The 18,768-nt window shown below is 41.7% G+C and overlaps 1 long non-coding RNA gene across 1 annotated transcript; it reads left to right on the top strand.

Annotated features, from left to right (window-relative positions):
* Positions 1-4,284: 4,284 nt before the first annotated feature.
* Positions 4,285-17,978, top strand: LOC108446744. Its single transcript, XR_001862039.1, has 3 exons — positions 4,285-4,299; positions 10,684-10,689; positions 17,806-17,978. It is a non-coding gene; the product is annotated as an uncharacterized LOC108446744 (long non-coding RNA).
* The last annotated feature ends 790 nt before the right edge of the window (positions 17,979-18,768 follow it).

Genomic DNA, 18,768 nt, shown 5'->3' on the forward strand with positions numbered 1-18,768 from the left:
AGGGCAAGGAATATTGCATTCTTTGCCATGTACACTTCCAAAACACCAGCCTAAGGTTACACAGGGACCAAGCCAGGCTGGTGACTCTGGACTTAACACTGCTCCTACGCTTCTCTCACTTTCAAATTCATTGTTGCTTGCTGAGAATCTTTGTTACTCCCTCACATTTTTAGTGGATATTGGTCTTTATCATGCAAGGGAATCTGCTCTTGCTCAATGCAGATTGTCACTGCTCAATGCAGATTGTGGTTTATTCATTGCCTGTGTATGATAAGTCACTTAATAATAAAAGAGTTTATGCCTCTAGGCATTCACCACTCTTGAAAATAATCCACTGTCCTTGGAATCATGGGGACTGATAGGTCCCTGTTTATTTTTTAGGAGCACAGACTGGGAGAGGGAAGCAGAGGGATTCAATTGCTTCTAAACTTTCAATTTGAGGCAACCCTCAAATGATGACATTTATAGTCAGAGTCTTTCTCTCACATGCTAAGGCAGTCCATCTGGTGGGTTTCTCAGAATTTCAAATGTAAAGAATTTCTTGGTTTTCTGAGTTTTTTGTCTTCTTAAATGCTGTCAACAGAACAGAACTAAAAATCTATTATGCACGGCATCTAGTGACTTAAGAAAGCAGAAATAAGAAAAGGACACACCGTGTGGCTTTGTCTTCCCAAAATGGATTTTATTTTTAAATCATGTTTTTAAATCATTCTGGATTTTGTTGTGTGTGCTATATTTCAGTGATGTCTGCTATAAATATCTCCATTTGTTTTAGTAGGAGGCGTAACATCTGAGAGAGGAGCTTGGCATTTCAGAGGCAGAGAATTGTTCTGATTTCCAGAAATAGCCACGCTAGGAAGTAATGCACTGATTAGTTGAAGTGTCTGGCACTAGGGATTCGACCACAAAAAACAGCCAAGGAGGAATCAAGGGGCTCTGCAGAGACATTGGAGATGCAGGACACGTACATATTCCACAAATTTTGCAAGGAGTGTATTGAATGTTCTATTCAAAGGCATGGCTTGTTCTTCTGAAAAACCTAGGAAGATGCTGCCTAGGGTACTATATGTTCTCAGGCATCACCATGCAATATAAAATGTTTATTATTGTTGTGCTTAGTCACATTTGCTTTCATTTTTATTTTTGCTGGCTGGGATTGGTTTCATATTCTTGATGTATTGTATCCAAAACCTTCTAGAACCTGATAGTCTAAAAATAAACCCTGAACTAAGACAGTCATGTACAGATACCTGGAAAAATGGTTATCACTGAGTGGCCAATGACAATTAATAGTGTGTCCACTGAAGAGCTTCAGGCTTTTGAAATCTTTCTTTTTAGAACCTGCAGAAAAATTTCCTCCCTTTCTTCCCACAGCTCTGGGCAGTCACTGGAGTAAGTCCAGAAGGCAGCTGAGTAAAAGGGGAACTGCAACAGGCATGACTTTGTGCAAACCTGAGTTGGATGGACTGACATGAAAATTTTGTTATATTTTAAAGTGGAAAGTTCCTTTCCTGTAAGTTTGGCAATCACTCAAACACCTCCCTTCTGTGAGGCAAATCATTAGCCTTCTGTTTTTATCTCCTTTTGTTGGTTTCACTTTTAAATACTTTGGCTTAATGGTATTGAACGAAATAATACTCAAAAGAAAATTCTCTGAGAGTAAATAAATGGCACACCACCCTACCAGGAATATTTTTACATGAGGTAGTTTCAGCACACTGAATCTCCAACCATCAGGCATTTGAACAGCAAATGCATGGAATGGATGAAGAGAATTTGCTGGGAGGGTGCAATAACCACTTTGGGTGCACCTGGCTGTGCCATTGTGCAGGTAATCCATGGTGGCCACGCAGTTTTACATGGCAAGGAGCTTACAGATGTTATGCTCAAGGTTTGAGCAGCACACTGATCTCCTTGGCCATGTATAATAAGGGGCCTCACTCTACAAAGAGGTCAGAAAGGTCTCTCCAGAGCCTCTCCTCTCCTGGGGTGTATGTGGTGCCTCGTTTTCCGACACACTTTAGGGAAGGGCAGTAGATTGTTCCCCTACAATTTCAGCTCATGAAGAGCAGAACCCTTCAGGAGCTGCAAGGCAGTGAGACAGGTAAAGGAGAGAGTCCACACAGAGAGGATGTCCCTCTCTTATGAGGGAGAAAAATGTGTACCCAAGGGCTGGCAGCAGGTCTGCTTTTATGAAAGAACTGCTGGAAAACTTCTAAGCATATGGCTCTTGGAGGGTCTCCTTCTCTTCCTGGCTGCTCAAACACAAGGAAGAGCTGGATCATGGCACTCTGAACCCATACCCCCTGCTGGAATGGTCATCTTGCATGCTGTGGTGCCAGTAATCAATGCAGAATTTTGCTTGCATACATGGCACACTATGCAATGTATGAAAAAATATTACTCTGACTGAGGAGATAAGTGAAATAAATAATGGTAGTACACTAGCACAAACATGTGAATGCAGAGGCAGAAGTTCAAGGAACACAAGCTAATGATTTGTGACTTTAGTTGTTACCACTGATACATTTTTTGAGTGCTCCTGAATTTAGAAGTCCATTACCATCCTGGCTCATGGTCCATAACTGCAGAAACCATGTTTACCAACGAGGGGAACAGAGAAAAAGATGTTATTTTCAAACTGTTGAGAGGTTATTATACAATCAATGGAGAGTGAAACACCTACATTAGAAACTGCGTAAAAGGACAATGTCCTTTTACTAAGTTTCAGTAAAATGTATTAGTATGATCACTATACTACTTGTTTTCTAAAGCATGATGCCTTTTTTTAACCTATAAGTGCAAGATCCTATTGAAAAATAGCAATGAAAATGTTTTCAGCCTTTTCTGTCAGCAATTTCTGTCATCCAGTTTCCATTCCTGTTTGTGTTTAGAAAGGAAAATTACAATGTAATTTTTTTTTTAATTTTCTCAAAGCCTTACAAAGAGGTTTTCTGGCTTTCTTTTATATTTCCGTTCACTCAATGGGTGCTCGTCTCTATGTAAGTCTTCTTAGCATGTATAAATGATCAAGATGAATGAGGAACTGCACTTCATCAGTTCTGTAGGCAGGTGGTTTACAGTTTTTAGGGCATAATTTGGTCTAGATTGAAGAGATATTCACATTATTAAGAAGGCAAAGAGTGAGGCTACATCCATGTTTTAAGTAAAACTTAAATTTATAGGTACTTTTCTTCTGGAGCTTAGCAGTTCCGTCCCCACTTGCACTCCAAAGAGTGAAGTCTAATTAACATCAACAATCTTGCTATGGCTAAAGTGTTTCCTTTAAAAAGAGTTTTTAGGAACTGCTCTAAAATTATCAAAAATGGAGGTCAAGCAATGGCTTTATAACACTCCATTGAGCCTTTCTGTATGCCAATATACATTTTTCATCCTTAGCTTAAGGTTGTATTAATAAAGAAGAGGTCTGCTGCACATTATGCATCTCCTGATCTTGGCTATTTCACAGGAACAGTAAGGTATGAAACTTCAGGGTGATTTTTTTCTATAATAATCTGCTTCTGTTCCTACTGATGAGGATCCAGTGCTCCTCTTTGTGACCTTCCGTGTTCACCAGCCAATCAAGCCTGAACAGTTTCAGCAGTGTTAAACTTCACAGCTATTTCTGTTACTCTGAGGTCTGTCCCCATCGATTTTTAAAAAGTCAGCATGCCAGGAATTCATGTCAGATGTCAGCAAGCTTCAGAGTCACCACCGATAACCTGCTGTCTCAGCACATCGTAGCAGAACAGAGCATTCATGTTGTTCTGTTCCTGATTGTCTGGTGAATTGGGAAAACATTGTGCAAAATACAGCAGCTTCACTGGTGGGAAAAATTGCTGAGCAGCACCTGCATAGTAAAGAAAGACCATCTGCTTATTTTCCATAGCCCCTATTTCTGTACCTTGGTATCTGTCTCGGTTTTGTCAGGCGGGATCATGCAGCTGGTTCAATGAGAATATACATGTATCTCTGGAAGGGAGAAAGAGAAGACAGAGAGAAATCAGGAGCAGGGCTCTGTTCTCATGCAACACAGAATTTTCCTGTGGGACTGACAGCTACAAGACACCAGCAAGGACAGGAATTCACCAGTGCTCATTAAGCTGAGCTGTTTATCAAGAAACTGTATACAATTATGATTTTGTGTAATTTTAAATCTTTTGTGTAATTTTAAATCCATGTGCTTTAACCAAAAAGGCTTGATGGGGTGTTAACTCTTCTTTCAGAACATAAATCATTTTTGCTGAGAGAGATGGGAAGAGCTACGTCCTATTATCTCTATTTATTCTTCCCATGTGTGTGGCAGGGTTTTTTTTTTTTTTTAGAATTAATTCCAGGTTAGTAATTTATACACTCTAATACAAGTACTGTCCTTGGACAGTAAGAACACCTGCATTTTCTTTTTGTTATACGACACCTTAGAAAGTTACACTACACTAAAATTTAGCAACTTCTGCTGTTGTGGGAGCAATTGTGCTTCTCTTTACTGGAGGTTTCATAAACCTATTCACTGTAACATTCTGGTTAAACTGAAGACAGCTTGTATCGATTTTCTCTTCCTCTTCTCCTCCTCCTCTTTTTTTTATTTTATTTTATTTTTTTATTTCTTTTACTTATCCATGTGGAGGACAAAGAGAGTATCTAACTAAGTAGTTTTCCCTTAATCAGACTGAGAGAAAAGAAGGGTTTCAAGGTCAGTTACAGGGCAAGATCCTTTTTATAACCTCCATCATCTTGTCTGTTTCCTCTGCCTTAAAAAGAGAGAGTTTTTTCCACGACACCAATTACGATACGGTCTCTAACACAGAATTTTTCCATCTGGGCTTGTATTTGCTCTCACAGGGAAGTCCCACATCTCCCCCAGTGCTATTTTGGTGATGTGAGCTTCTGACCTTTGGGAAACTATCCTGAACTCCAAGAATTCCTTCATCCCTCACTTCACTTATTACAGCTGTTTGTTACTATTTGTCTTGTGCTGTGTTAGCAAAACCCTGTGCAGATGGGGAGTATAGATTTCTTCACTGAGGCTAAATTGGCAAAATATATAATGCAGTATCAATTGCCCTCGGTGCCCTGAATTCCTGCCTTTGTTAACTAGGCTGCAGCAACTGCTGAAGTTAATCTATCCACCGGCTGGGGGAAGAGGCGCACGAGGAGAGAAGAAGCCCGTGTCGTCCAATTTATCCTTTATTTATTTGGTGTAGTTCCTGACTGCAGTGTTATTTGAGGTGCTTGTGTGCTCTAAAGCTGTTACCCTCACAAATCCCCTGCGATGTGAAGCAGTACTGTATTCATCTTTTACACAGAAACATCGAAGCATGGTCAAGCTGCACGGTCTGACAGATTTTCCATGACATTTACAACAGAGCTATGTGAGCCCAGACCTTTTAACCAATCTGGTGCTCTACTCTCATGTTTTTTCTAATTTGGAACAGAAATATGTGTTCACTTTAAAAGTAGCTGAAATACTCCAGGACATTTCTGCTTTGTGACCGTGTTCAGCTGAGCTTAATACAGAGCTTGTTGATTAGATCTTAATTTGCCCCTTTACTGGAGGTGATAGCCTTGATTGCCTCAAGCTGTGGGGATGGCAAGTTCCAGGTGAGTGAATTGCATAGAGGAGGTGGGGGGGTGTGTGTTTTAAACCCCCATCTTTATCTTTACGAGAGAGGAGAAGATGTTAAAACAGTCCCAGTTTGGTTATATGAATTCTTTATTGGGGGAAAGAAATGACACACAATTTTCCTGATATTGTGCTAAGCAAAGCAGTTCTCACTACTCAGGAACACGAAGTGATGTTTTGGAGACATCAGAGGAGTTCCTGCTTCTTTGTATTTTGTGTTGTCATCTCCACCTACACATTAATGAGATACTGTATCCAGTGGTTATCCTTTTTTTTTTTCTGAGTTCAGCTTTGAACTAATACCTCTGTTCATCTTTGTGTGTCTGCTGTAGGAGTCTCTTGGCAGTACGCTTAGAACAGGTTCAAGGTTACTTTAGAGGGGAAGTTTAATACTTTGGTGCATTCAAAAAAGGCAATATCACTGTCTTCTCTTCCTTGTCCAGTGAACTGACATTTCAGCTGCCTTATCAATACATCAATATATCAAACATTACTTCTTTTGCATATGTTTAAAACCCAAGATCTGAGAGGAACATTTTACATGGTGTGGGGTCAGTCCTACTCAGAGCTCTGTCCTGTGGTAGCACCTTACTTGCTTTCCTCTTTGTCACAGATTTGGTGATTGAGTGGAGTTTCACTCTGGTCCAGCTGTCAAAACAGCATTCAAAGAGCTGTACTCCCTCTCCTCTCTCCCAGGAGCTGCATGGTCTGTTTGAGGCCACTCTCTTGCTGCCTTAAGCACTGACTCAGAAATATCCACATCTTAGTGAGGGATGCAACCCCTGTCTGGTTTTGGGCCCCATACTGGAGACCAGCCCATGTTTCTTTGCAAGATGTCCCCGCTGATAATGAAATGCACTTTATTTTCCTTTAGCTCCAGCTTGAAGGGTTATCCTTATGTCCTCTCACACGCCTGGCTTAAAAATTACTGCCCTTCCTTAGAGTCCTGTGAAACACCTGAAAGCCTTACACACCTGAAGTGTGTTTCATTCAATGCAGCTGTGGGAAATTAGCAAGCAGGTCTCTTAAGGAGGAGCTTCTGCCTTGGAAAGCGATAGGTGCTTGCACTGGTGTTGAGCTGCTCTTGTATATGTGCCATGGACACTGAAAAGCCTCTCTAAGGTAAGGAAACTTTGTTTGCTGTTGTGTTTTATTGTTTACAGAGTGGTTGAGCACTAAGAAAGCTGTTGGGAATGAGAAAAGGGCCTGTGTGGTAGAGAAAATCATGAAAGACCACTGCTGTAAGAGCAAATGATCAAAGTGTCTGGTGAGAGGTAACAGATGGGTGCCCGTCACTGGCAGCAGTGAAAGGCAACAGAGAGACCCTTCTGTTCAGTGTGATAAACAACATCTTGCCTTTGTGGTGCTGTTCATCTAGTTCATACCAGAGATGTTATGTTGTCTCCTGTCGTTTCAGGAGCTGCCCAAACTCTCAGGCCCTCACAGGAGGATTAGATTAACCTTTAATGATGCCTTAATACCAAGTGTGCTGACCTGAGCCTGGGAGTACAGGTCTGGCTACAGGCATTGTTCCATCCCTCCTGCACTTTGTAAGGCAGAACTTGTTTGCTGTTCAATGTCAGCTGGCTCCAGAGCAGCTTTGCAGTGTCCCACAATGTGTTCATGGGACTGAGAATGGAAATGGGAGTTGAGGATTCCTTTGGGTTGTTTATTGCTTTGGGTCCCTGAGATGGCTGTGTGCACCATCCCAATCCTGAAACACTGCCCAAAGAGAGACTGAATTTACAGTCAAAGAGAGGAGGAGGGAAGTGGTGGTAGGGCAGACATAAATAAAGTCAATATGAGGATAGAATAAGGGTTTTTTTAAAGCTTTCCGAAGACAAATTAGTAGATTTATCCTAAAAATAAGGTGACTTTAGACTCATCTTTTGCCATGTGCAACTTTTTGCAGCTATAATTCATGTTCTATTTATGTTACTACCATTATGATCAGAGTAAGACAACGTTTAACAATATAGCTCTGCTGTGTAGATCGGCTGGTGGACATTTGTAATATTTACATTCTTTGCACCGCTCAGGTCTAAATTCTGAAGTGAGTTTAAGAAGTTACAGGTTTCCTTTTCCATTATTCCTGATTTCAGCAATAATAGCCAGTATATTCTTTTAAAGATCACTGCATTGCAGAGATGTTAACTATCCAGAGATAACAAGGATTAGCATGTTCAGAATTGAGCATGGGATATTAAAGTAAATTTTTTTCTCAGGGCATATGCTGTTAGTGGAATTCTACATGGTCATTGAAAGAATAGTCTCCGTTGTTCCCAAGTTTCAGAGTTAGCTCTGGTTACTGCAGTGTGCTCTGCAATGCACGATGCAAAAAACTATGTCCTCTGGTGAGGTGAGAAAGAACCATTGCATTGTGCTGGTTATTAAGTGTTTATTGTTGCTTTATTCCCTGCAGTTTGCAGTCACAGCAGTAGTGGAATGTTAGTTTACAAAGAAGCTGACTGCCCCAAAGCTCTCACTTGCTCAGCTCTGCAAAATGAGAGAGAATAAAGCAGCATTTTTTCAAAGGCATAGCATCCCAGAGCTACTCAGAATCAAAATCGTGGCCCTCAGATCTTGTGGGGCTTGTCCAAGGGTGTGGGGCAGCCAAGGCAGGCATGGGCTCTCCCTGCTGCTCTGAATGTTGGCCTCTCTGAGAGGGTTTTGCAGGAATTGCAGCAGGATGGTGCTGCATGGTGTGGCTACACACCACAGCCTGGCCCTCGGGATGTGCTGGCAGCATGCATGGAACTTGGGAGCCCTCAAATCCATCCTTGCCCTTTCCCACAACTGCTCATTGAGGGGTTCAGTGAAATCACTGTGATCTCCAAGGAATGTAGACAGGGTCTCTGTTGCTATTTGTGGAGGGAGTTTCTTCTGCTGCTTGAAAGCTTTAAACTGTTTTTCTTACAAAAAGAAAAAGCCCAGAGAGAGAGTAGAAAAAAGCTCCTTACCATCTGGCCATAACCTTGTACAATATGTTACATTTCAAACTGTAAGAAAATTTTTATGATCAGGTTATAATTTGTCAACTGCCTACAGATCTTTAAGTTAAAAACGTACAGTGCAGAATAAAGTTGCTCTGTATATTGTTTTCTAAGATGAGTGGAAGGAGAGTGGAAAGAAAAAAGACACTTGAAAGTGTTTTAATTGCATAGGGATGTCATTGCCTCTAGCAAGAGTTCTCCTGCTTCTGTCATAAATTTTTCATATTGCCTCGTGAGAGTGAAAACTGGAAACTTTACCCTCTAAGTGAAAGTCGATGAACCTCATACCAGCCTCAGATCCCAGTAGCCTTGCACTCAGGAATATTAATTTAATTAAGATAGCTACAATAAATTCTGTGAGGGAACTCTCCTGGCACCTAAGGTAACTCGTGCAAAGAAGGAGGGGAAAAAGCAGCAGAGGCAGATCTGGTGGAGGGAGGCACCGTGGTACAATGTCTTCAGAAGAGCTGTACACTCATCCGAAGTGACAGCTCGGAGACAGGCGAGACCTCCCGAAATAGACGGCAGAGGTTCTGGTTGGGAAAAATCACATGATCACGTAGAGCAGGATCATTTTATTTTCACTACACTGGCCTGTCTGCAGGCTGGGAGAACGTGGCAAAGTGTTTTTGAGAATTGCCTGTCTCCTGGGAAGCAGAGGGACAGCCTGTGTGGGTGGTGTGACCCTGTCAGTCGCGGACACCGGGGACGCGCTGCCCACAGAGGGGACCCGGGGGGCTCCCTGCAGTGCTTGTGGGGACAAGGGGGACAGAGCTGCCAGCCAGGGCTCCATGGCCCTTGAAGGCTTTGGGCTGGACGTTTTAATTAGATTAGAGAGCTAGGATTAATTAGAGCTCTGTTACAGGAGGTGGCTGACCTGGCTCTCACCCAGGAGCTGTGGGTGGTTCTGCCCCTTTGAAATCCTGCAGCTGAGATCACCTGAAGCTCCAGGAGGGGTAACCAGCAGATACCACATGCCAATTACAAGTCTGTTTGTTGGGTTTTTTTTCTCCTGAAGATGGAAGCTGGGCCACAGAATCAATGCCACAAAAGAGATCAGAATGATGCAAAATTCTAGGAAAATTATAGCCCAAAGTTAAACTACTTCACAGCATTGGCTATAACAGACAACAGAGCTCCCTGAGAAGTTCAGTGTGAAATTATAAGTTTAATAATTGGGCTTATTGTGTGGATTTAAAGGTTGAGATTCACTAAGGTGAGTCTCTGTTGCAGGGGCTGGGCAGGGTTTGTGTGTCAGCACAAAGGGATGTATGAGACTTCTTGCCTGCAATTCTAACCCCAGAGCTGTATGTTCCTTTATATTAAAATAATTGTTAATGTGAGTAGTTACTGTTTCATTTTCTCAGAAAGTGTAAAAGTATTTTATTACAAAAATTGAATGTTTTGTACTATGAGAAGAACAAACCAAGACTGCAGTTGTTTTGCTTTGCTTCCCAGGCTTTTCTTTTGTTATAAATCAGTTGCTATCTAAAGTGCTAGAAGTGGCATCATTTGCAAGCATGTTCTGTGCCCGGGGACCTGGCTCAACACACTGCTCAAGCTGGGCTCTGCTCTACATCCTGGAGTTTGATCTAGGTGGTCCTTTTAGTCCTGTATGATTTTTTCAGTAGTTTTACCTTTTCCAGTGAGATACTGCTGGTGTGATGGGCTCTCTGCAACAAATGAAGGTCTTAAAGTCAGGCCCATGATCCCTCCTAGGACAAATCCTCCTTGGTGGGACCAACCAAATGCTTGGCACAAGAAACTGTGACTCTGGTGGGACAGGGATATATGCTTTCAAGCTGCAGGCCACCTGCAAGGGGAAAAGGGCTGTGGGATTTAATAAATGAAGTCTACCTTTTACTTCCTAAAACATTCCTTGAGTGTTACTTGCATTTTATTCATGAAATTTAAAAATTTAGATGAACAACTGATAGGGGCCACACAGTGGCTAAAAGGGTACTAAAAATAAAGCAACAAGAAGGAGAAAATGGCCAGTTGTGTGTCTTGAGTATTTAATTTTTTTTTTTAATTATTATTGTTATTTTATATTAAGCTTGGGTGTAGCATGAGGTTTTTCTCCTTGTCTTTTCCTCTATCTGCCCTTTGCTAAATGGCACAGTTCAGTAAGATGCATAGACTGGTGTTACTGTAGGCATTGTAGAGCCCTTAACTACAGTATCTGCTCCTCATATTCCTTCAGGGTTTATTTGCAAAAGGGCAGCATAGCCAAATGTGATATTTAGGTTTTGGTTCCTATTAGAAGAAAACAAATGCAGTGCTACAGCAAGGCTCACTTGTTTCAAGGAACCTGTGGCTACTTCAACAAGTAAAATAAAGGCCCTTTCCTCTTTTCTAGATTTTACGCACGCAGAATCTAGTCAGGAGCTGCAGAGAGAAAAGAAAAAAGTCAATGTTTTCCTGGATAATCTTGCAGTCCCTGAGAATCAACAATAAAAGCCAACGATTGCTGGCCAGTGAAGCGGCTGCTGGGTTCAAATAAAATGATCATTTTCCAAAATCCTGGCTTTGCCTATTGGATCAACCCTTCTTATTCCCAGAAATAATGACAGCGAACTCTGTTCTTGCTAGTGCTCAGATGAACTTGGACTGCCCAAAGCTGTGTGTGTGTGTGCACTGCCCTGGGAGTGAGGTGGGCCCAATCTTCCATCTCTTTAAGCTGTAATCTCTCAAAATCCCTATTTGACCCAGCTGCTGTGGACTCAGTTCCCCATCCCTTTTCTTGTATGGTTTCCTCAGTTCAACCCACTCATTGGTCAAGTCTGTGTTCTTGATTATTATTATTATTTCTTACATTCCCACCAAAAAGGAGGATATTCAGGTCATTCTTTCAAGGGAACGTGTGCCATAGTATTTTCTGAAAAAATAAAATGCAGTAAAACAATGGAGATTGAAATTGTTATGGGAAGACAAGATGTTAATTTTGCTTTTTAATATTTTACTGCAGGTATAAGTATTGCTAATGGTCAGTTTTAAAATGGGTAAAGAGGATTATGCAAAATGTCAAGCATATTCAATATTCTGTTTCCAAAACACTTCAATTGGGAAGCCTTCTTTAAAAAAAAAAAAAAAATGAGGAGGTAGGGAAGTAGATTTCATCATGAGGGCAAATATACTATTTTATTTGGAAAGTTATTCTGAGAGGGGCAGTCACCAGAGGTTTAGCTGCAGCTGGGTATTTCTAAGTAGCTATTTCATGTTAAAGGGCCATAGTGATTTCTCATCAAAAGGGTTTGTTTTGTGCATTCTTTGTGGCATTATCTATTATCCTGAGCATCTTAAGTGCTCATGTTCAGGGCCATGATCAGTTGTCATCCCTTACTGGAAGGGCAGAAGCTGTTACCATTCATGTAAGGTTTTTCAGGAGTTTTCCTCTAGGCTTTTCAAATTCAATACTTTAGTGTTTTGAAACAAACTCTTCTCTCCATCTTCTTTCTAGCCACTTTAAATACTGCACTGTGAACAGGAGCTTCTTGTGTTGGGGGGTGGTTGGTAACTACCCTGACCCACGTGGGTAGGTCTGCCAGCTGAACCATGCAGTGCTTGCGAGATAACAATATTCTGAGCTGGATCCTAGTCAGCTTTCATCCTTCCACGTATATAAATTTCATGTATCACCCTATAATTTCTCTGAAGCATGTGGATTCTTCAATGTAACTACTAATGTCTACATAACTTTTCACTGTATCTTTTTTTAGCATACTCATAAGATTCTAGGACTTTTTACTAGGAGAAAATTTTCTTCCAAAATACGTTTCTTCTTCCTTTTTTTACTTTGATCTCATGTCCAGCTTTTTTCTTTTTCTTTTTTTTCTTTTTCTCCCACCTATGAACTAGTATCTGGTTTTGTTTCATTTTTAGTTTCTTATCATGCAGCAAGATAGCATGAAAAATGCTGCTGTGATGCTGAGATAGTAGTACCATAAGGATTTTGCTTTCAACAAGAAGCAGTACAATTTATAGAAAATATGAGAGAGGACCCAAGGTCTCCAGATCATATTGGTTAATAGATTGATTCTGGTCCCAGGGGCCAATCTTATTATTCTTGTTCACTCGTGGGGGTGAGAGCAGCTTGCTGACTCAGCACACACAGGTGCTGGGCTTGCTGCTCTGCCTTCCACACAGCTGGTTCTCTGTGAAATTTGAAGCTTGGCTCACTGCAAACAAGAATCTGACTTTTCTTTTTAATACAAATTCAGATAAATGTTCAAGACAGCTTTTCTAGAAAGATGCCCAGAAATGTATGCACTAGGGCTGAACTTTTGAGTGGACAAAATTTGCCACATCTTTCTTAATGCTTTTCTTTTTAACTGTATTATTTGGATCAGAAAAATGGAAAAATTATCTGAATCTGGGCCTTCAGCCAGGGCTGAGCCTAAAAGATGAATTATTTAAGAAACAAAATGAGGTGATTGGTTCCACTAAATGTGGTAGGTGTTTTTTTCATTCTGCACTCTCGTAGATAAGTTATCACTGTCAGAGTGATGAGCTGCCTGCCCTGAATGAGTCTGAATGGCCCAGAGCAGCCTCCCTGGGCTGTAAACACCCTCTCCTCCTGCCTAGGAACGTCAGTGATGCCCAGCCAGGGTAGTGGTGTGGGAAGACTGTGGCCAGCCCTGCCCAAGGCCCTGGGGCCACGTTGTGTTTCCTCTCCTCTGCCCTTGCTGCTCCTGCACAGACAGAGCAGAGCCTGGCTCTCCAGTTGGTCCACAGTGGGCAGAGTGCCCATGGCTGGGGTCAGCCTCCTGCCCAAGCTGAGCTTTGCTTAGAGAAACCTCCTCACAGAAATGTTTGCTGACTGTTGGAGCTTTCTCACTTCTGCCAATCTCTGTTAGAAGATGAGAAATAACATAAGGGAATCAGAGCCTTCTGCAAGTCTCTCCCATGCCATGCAGTGTGTCCCGGGGCAAGCCAAGAGGGAAAATGTTGTGCCATCTCCTCAATCTGACTATTTTGCCACACAGCACAGCACTTCCCCTAGGACATCCTGGCTCTTCAGGACACCCACAACCACGTGTTGGGTGGGTTTTACTTTCTGCTGTGGGAAGGCTTGTGGGGGCTGTTGGATGGTGGCTGTGGAAGTGCCATGGGACTGCCTGCCAGGAGTGCTCAGGGCTCCCCTTTATCCTGCCCCATGGGGAGGTTTCACTTTGCTAGGAGACAGCCTGCCCGTTGTGGGGCACAGGACAGGGACATGGTCAGGCCTGGTTCCTCCTGCAGCATTGGCATGGCCTTACTCAGCCTTTAAAGTAAATTCAGACGTTTGGACTAACTGCTGTTTTGACGGAAGTGTCACCTTTCTGACAGCCTGTGGCTCTGCTTGCCCCCTCCCATTTTGCTCTTCCCCAAAGGCCAGTAAAGCACTAACAGAGAATCTTCCTCTCAGGTAGTCTTTATTTTTCCCCTCATGTTGCTATTGTGTTGGCAATTCCAGCTGCAAATGTTGTGTTTGACCTTCAGTAAGGGAGCCTGGTGATTTGAATTCATTTCAAGCAGTTTTCTGACAGCAAGCCTTAGCCAAAGTGCAAGTCGAGGTAGTTTGTAAACTGTAAGTGGCCTTATTAACTTTCTTGCAGTACTGAAATGAAGCCCAAGTCTGTGCTAGGCTCAGTCCCAGGAGCTGAAGCAGGAGCCCCCTTACACTTCTCACCATAGCAAACCAAACTGTAGGGGATCTGTGGTGGTGCTGCCCAGCCTCTCCTGACAGGAGAAAGTGATGGAAGATGGGAATATTTGGAAAAGATGTTAGTTCATCAGAGTTTCAACCTTTGGCTTATCCATTTATCATGGTCAGAGCCAGGCTACTGTCAGTTTTTCTGGTGAAAGCAGGTGGTAGTACTGTGGATACACTGCCACGCTTGGCCATGCCTGCTGGCGGTGATAATGCAAGGGCAGCCCTGTGCCCTGTCCTGCCTTGGGCTGATGGGCTGCTCCTCTGCCTTGTTCACTCCAGTTCTGCAGCCACAGCATTAGCACAGCTTCTATAGAAGATCCAGGGCAAAATAAATAGTGCTCAAGGTTCATTCCTGGGCCAGGTGCTGGCACCTGGCAGTTTAGCTCTAGGATCTCAGAAGACCATCGGGTGAGATGCTCATTTTCTTATTTCTTGGTAGCTCCCACCTACCTTCCCTTAATTTTCCTTCAGCTCAGATGCCAGTAAAAACTGATTATGATTGCTAAAATTCTGTCTTACTAACAATAAATTAACATCTATGCCTCCTGTCATATTTATTACTCCTCAGAACTGAATACATGACAACTACAAATTATCATTTTGCCCTCAAAAAGACACACTCCTTATGAAAGCCAGGATTTCATTCTTTGCTGCTCAGGTAGGCAGCCACAGCCACGAATCCTGGTTCTGAGATAAATTACAGATAAGCTGGAACACGTGGCTGGAGAGGCCTCCTGGGTCTGGTCCTCTGCTGTTGCAGCTGGTGCAGTCCCAGAGTCACTCTCAGTAGTGCATGCTGTCCTAGCAGGATGGCAGCAGTTTGTTAGTGGGGATTTTTGGTTTTTTTTCTTTTGGTGTCATTTTTTTTTTCTTGTCAATCATAAAGCTATTTCAGACTGTTACAACTCTAATTGGTAAAATCCCTTTCTAATAATTGGCAGAAACTTCTAGCTAATCTACACATACTTGTCATGCTCTGAGTGCCTTCATGTGTCAATTTTTTCTTTCTCAGTATTTTCAGTTTTCTTGTCCCTGTTTCGGGACCATTCTCTAAACTGTTAATTTTTCTCCCTTCAGAACTTGTACCATTGTTGGATTTCCCAGCTTGCAATTGCTCAACTTGCTTTTATTTTTTGTTTTTTTAATTCAACATTTGCTATTCTCCAGCTATACAGTAGCAATTCCAGCATCAAAAGCTTATTTAAAATCCCCTGAAGCCAAATGAGTGACTTTGGAGGAAGTAGGCTGATCCAGTAGTTTGCAACTAATATGAGGTCAGCATTGGATTCTTTTGTCTACTGCATTTTATATTTCCTCAGTCTTTTTGGGCTCAGTACAAGTTGTAGCTGTCTTCTAACAGAACTTGTACTCTTTATGATTTCATTTATTTTATTTTACACTGTTTGTAACACAAGAATAAGGCTGGAAATGAGACCAACAGAATATTATCATCTGAGAACAGAACTACATAGTGTTTCCAATTTTGAGCTGGAAAATAATTTTCTAGTTTACCTAGTGTGGGAAATTAAGGGTAGGGTTTCCTGGGAAAGAGCAAAAGGATTGGCATCATGTAGTTTCATTGAAGTCTTAGGAAAGTTTTCCCAGGTAGATGTTCTTGGCTCAGGAATAAGGAAAAGACAGAATATTTCACTTTGACTTTGGAAGAATTTTGAACCAAAACATTTTGTCTGGAATATTCTTTTGGGGGGTGGAATTGTCATCTACAGCAGATAATGTGGTCTACATTGCCTATGGCCTCTAAGGCTGGAAGAAAGTCAGAAAATCAGGGATGAAGATATCAGTTATGGTCAGTAAGAACTACTCTCAATTTTTTTTTTTTTTAATTTAAGCAGGATTTAATAGAACCTTTTAATCTGTTTGTTTGCCAAGCTCGACCTACTCGACTCAGAATTTCTCAGTATGACTGACCAGAAGTAAATGTTTTTATAATATGATGGCTTATTGAGAGTTCCTAACTTAATTTTAGTTCATTTTCTGGATTTAAACCAAACCTGCAAGCATTCCACATGCTTTCCTGAACCAGACCTAAAACCACATTATAGTATGATTATTTTTAATAAGCTGAGTTGTTCTGTCTCCTGGGGAGCTTGCAACAGCCAGGCTCTGGCTGAGCTGTCCTAAAAGTAGGAGCCTGAGTTGTCTCAGCTGTTCTGGGGAGTTGTATTTGCACATGGAGGAGGAATTGAACAACGCTCAGAGTTTTCCAAAGAACCTTCAGCACACTCAGATGTGGTATGTTGTTTTTACACTGGTAGATAAGATATAATATGCCCTGTACATGCTAGTTAACCCCTAATGTTTTAAATCCATTAAAAAATAACCTATTCTTAAAGAGATTCAGGAGCAGAAGAAGCAGATCATGAAAGTGCACCAAAACGAGGGCCAGGAACAGTTTTGCATAATACAAAGTTATTGTTTTTAACGTTTCCCTTCTGCCCTAACGGTACCAAAGGGGTTCCTGTTCTATGCTGCTCAGCCAGCAGCTCTAGGCAGCCCATTCTCTTCTATTCTAACGTGGTATGGCTCATACAGCTCCACCTGCTTGATATGTTATGTAAATAGGCCTAGAATTATTTTGGTGCTAATAGGTGCTATTTTACACAAATTTTAAGCAAGTCCATGGAGCTCCTCGTGGGCTGCCTGGTGACAGTGCTGTATTTTACTGCGAGTGCAGTTTCCCACAGCATGCTCCTGACCTTTCAGAAGCATATCCAGGGAGACCTGTCAAAGATCTGAGTGGCCTTCTTCCTCAGCTCCTTCCCCTCATAATTTCCCTTTGTGGATACTACTATCGAATCCAATATGGCTTTGGAAAAAACTTTTTCAGCTTTTGTTCTATGACAAAAGAAAAGTCACTTCAGAGAAGATTTGACAGTTGTGAGTTGCTACCTTCTAAGCAACTCGAAACATCTAACTGGATATTTTATTGACAGTGCAGGTATTCTGAATTATGTTTTCAAGAGGCCTAATATCATTTTATATACCTGGAGAACTGTATTAATGGAAGGACCGCTGTGGAAAAAAATGTAATGTCATTGTTGATATGGGCACCATACCTGTCACAGGATCTGTTCTCTTTCTTTTCCTTGCAGTAATTCAGAAATAGGTGTGGAAATCTCTAGAGAAGAAGGGCAGTGTGGCTGGCATGTCTCAGAATTGTGTGCACAGTGTACTTGTGATTATCATTTCCTAAACATTTGATTTTGTACAGGAAGTTATTTCTATTTAAACACCTTGCACCCCTCCACTCTGGTTCAGATCTCTGTCAGCTGGCTGCCTGCAGTCCGTGGAAACCTCAGAGCTGCTCTAGAACTGTGAAACCAGATGAGTGTCAGATGTAAATCTTTGTTCAATTGACATGAGCCCCTCACCTGAATGTTACACATTGACAGGATAAGGAGGAGTGGCTGCAACCCGACAGAGGGCAGGGTTAGATGGGATATTGGGAAATCCTTTGCTGTGAGGGTGGGGAGGCCCTGGCACACGGTGCTGAGAGAAGCTGTGTCTGGTTCATCCCTGGACGTGCCCAAGGCCAGGTTGGATGGGGTTTGGAGCAACCTGGGGTAGTGGAAGTTGTCCCTGCCTACAGCAGGGTGTGGAATCTAAATGATCTTAAGGTGCCTTCCAACTCAAATCATTCTGTGATTCTGTGCAAATCTGACAAGGCTTTTTAAACTTTACCTTGTGTGATGTGACAGGGTGTCTTGTGATATCTTATTGCCCACATTATAGGGGTAAGATGGGCTACTCCTTTTTTTTTTGGTAATTCATGTGCTGTCATGCAACTGCAGCTAAAAGTGTTGTGTAAAACTGTTGAATTATGAAGCCCAAGCTGGATTAAATCTGAACTTTCTAACAGAAAGTGCAGTTAAGGAATCATTTTGTCCTCAGTGGAGTGTCACCCCACAGGCTTGAACACTGATCTTGTGCTCCCTTTCATCTTGCTTATATGTCCAAAGATAAATTTGATCTATACACTCCATGTGATCATGGCAAAGTAATGGTTCTGCCACCTATAATAACAAATTGGAGACTGCAAATATACTTAGTTAACATGATAAAATATTTACTGTTCAAAATTTTAAGAAAATTAACACTGCTTTAGTACTCTCAAAGAAATACTTTTGTTGTTACAACTAAGTGGAAAAATTGCTTAAGGCACCACATGCTTACAGACTCCAGGCTAATGAATAACTTCAGTTTTGTAGTGTTTCTCTAGCTGGCAGAATTAATCTAGAAAAAGCTTTTAAGAGGCATGCTTTGTGTACTGTGGTTTCCTCAGCTTTGGGGGCTTTGGGGCTTGCTTTTTGAGTCAGATGTGTTGTGGGATTTTTGTGAAAAACTGAAATGTTTTCAGAGTTCTTATAATGCTCGTATAAGCACAGTGGAATTTACTAAAAGTTGCATTCATTTCTGAGAAAGAAATTATTTACCGC

This window comes from Corvus brachyrhynchos, unplaced genomic scaffold (genome assembly GCF_000691975.1).
Source record: "Corvus brachyrhynchos isolate BGI_N302 unplaced genomic scaffold, ASM69197v1 scaffold5, whole genome shotgun sequence".
Classification (NCBI taxonomy): Eukaryota; Metazoa; Chordata; class Aves; order Passeriformes; family Corvidae; genus Corvus; species Corvus brachyrhynchos.